Source organism: Schistocerca serialis, chromosome 3 (assembly GCF_023864345.2).
Source record: "Schistocerca serialis cubense isolate TAMUIC-IGC-003099 chromosome 3, iqSchSeri2.2, whole genome shotgun sequence".
Taxonomy (NCBI): domain Eukaryota; kingdom Metazoa; phylum Arthropoda; class Insecta; order Orthoptera; family Acrididae; genus Schistocerca; species Schistocerca serialis.
In genome coordinates, this window is record NC_064640.1 from 527,577,615 (window position 1) to 527,579,277 (window position 1,663).

General features: G+C 48.2%; 1 non-coding gene across 1 annotated transcript; it reads left to right on the forward strand.

Moving 5' to 3' along the window:
* Positions 1-200: 200 nt before the first annotated feature.
* On the forward strand, positions 201-284 carry Trnas-gga (transfer RNA serine (anticodon GGA)). The gene is given in 2 exon segments: positions 201-240; positions 250-284. It is a non-coding gene; the product is annotated as a tRNA-Ser (tRNA).
* The last annotated feature ends 1,379 nt before the right edge of the window (positions 285-1,663 follow it).

The window sequence follows — 1,663 nt, forward strand, 5'->3', positions numbered from 1 at the left end:
ACATATACGTCACCTGTGGTGAAAGTGTTCAGACGTTCGATTGGTTTATCGTTGTAAGTTCGGCTGTGCTAATACTTCGACGACTTCTTTGCAATTTAATTACACCAAGAGCCGGATTCCATGCCTTATCCAAATTAAAACCATTATCTCTATTTACGTTCGCCCCGATAGCTGAATGGCCAGTTCCGCTTGGGACGCCGGCCTGGGTGGCCGAGCGGTTCTAGGCGCTACAGCCTGGAACCGCGCGACCGCTACGGTCGCAGGTTCGAATCCTGCCTCGGGCATGGGTGTATGATGTCCTTTGGTTAAGTTAGGTTTAAGTAGTTCTAAGTTCTAGGGGACTGATGACCTCAGAAGTTAAGTCCCATAGTGCTCAGAGCCATTTGAACCATTTCTGAACCGCATGGGACGCGACAGCGACCGGACGTGTCACTAACTCCGCGTAGTCGTAGCGCCGCAAGCCGTGTTTATAGAAATTCTTGGATTGTGACCTGTGATATTCTCAGTGTTTCTTCACCACCGTCGTACACAAGCTTCTTAATACACTCACAGCGGTCTCAGCCGCTCATATAGTGCAGTTATGGCTCACAGTGTACCACGTAAGAATACCCTGTGTTTTGCATTTGAGAAATCTTCCAGGAATGTGCAACCGAGCTCTCTAGAAATCCATGACTGGATAGTAGATATCATTGGCATGAAGCCCGGCCAGGTCCACACAGCATATTATGACATGGCGGAATAATGTTTCTTTGTGAAGTTTTTAGACCAGATACAATTGGAGAAAATTTTGGTGAATGCTGGTGGGAAAGCAGAGTTCCGACATCGTGATCAGTCGGTGAGTACAGTTTCAATAACTAACGCTGATATTGACTATAAACAGGAGCGAGTGTTCAATTTGCCACCTGAGGTTGAGAATTGTTTTCTTAGAGATGTCCTCGCCAAATACGGTGACATCCGACAGATTAGAAACGAAAAATGGTCGAGCCGTCACAAACTCCAATGTTATAGTAGGGTTCGCCCAATTGACATGGCCGTTAAAGTCAATATCCCATCCTATATAATGGTTTGTGGTTATAAGGCTCATGTCATTTACGATGGACAAGTAGGCACTTGTTTTATCTGTAACACGAGTGGCCATTTACGAGATGATTGCCCACGGCGCGTTGTCGTACTTCGAAACAATCTGCAACAACGACAGAGATTAACACTGGCTAACTCAAAATCAGGCGCCTTCTGTGGTTGACTCCCAACCAAGTGCATCTGTGTCAGAGGACAACGGTCTCGGTAACGGCGCCTTACCACCATTACCTCAGAAACCTGTGGCCAGTCACCCATTAGCCGCCGGTGTTGCATTATCTGTAGGAAACAAACGACGCTGTACAAGTGACGGTAGTGGCTCCGGTGACGAGGTCGTAAAAAATCAAACCGATGACGCGGAGTCACGGGCCTCCACGCAGGACGCGCATATGTCGGATGGCTCAGTTACGGCCCGCCACATACACATTGAAACTCCCGACGCAGAAGCTGTCAATACGAGTGCAGTCGAGTGTTTATAGCAATCCGTTCCGATGCCGCTTCTCGGCTCGCCACAGGTGGTCAACACACAAGAGGCGGAAGTCAGTCAACTGACAATCGTAAACACAGAGGATGATGCACGCGGTGT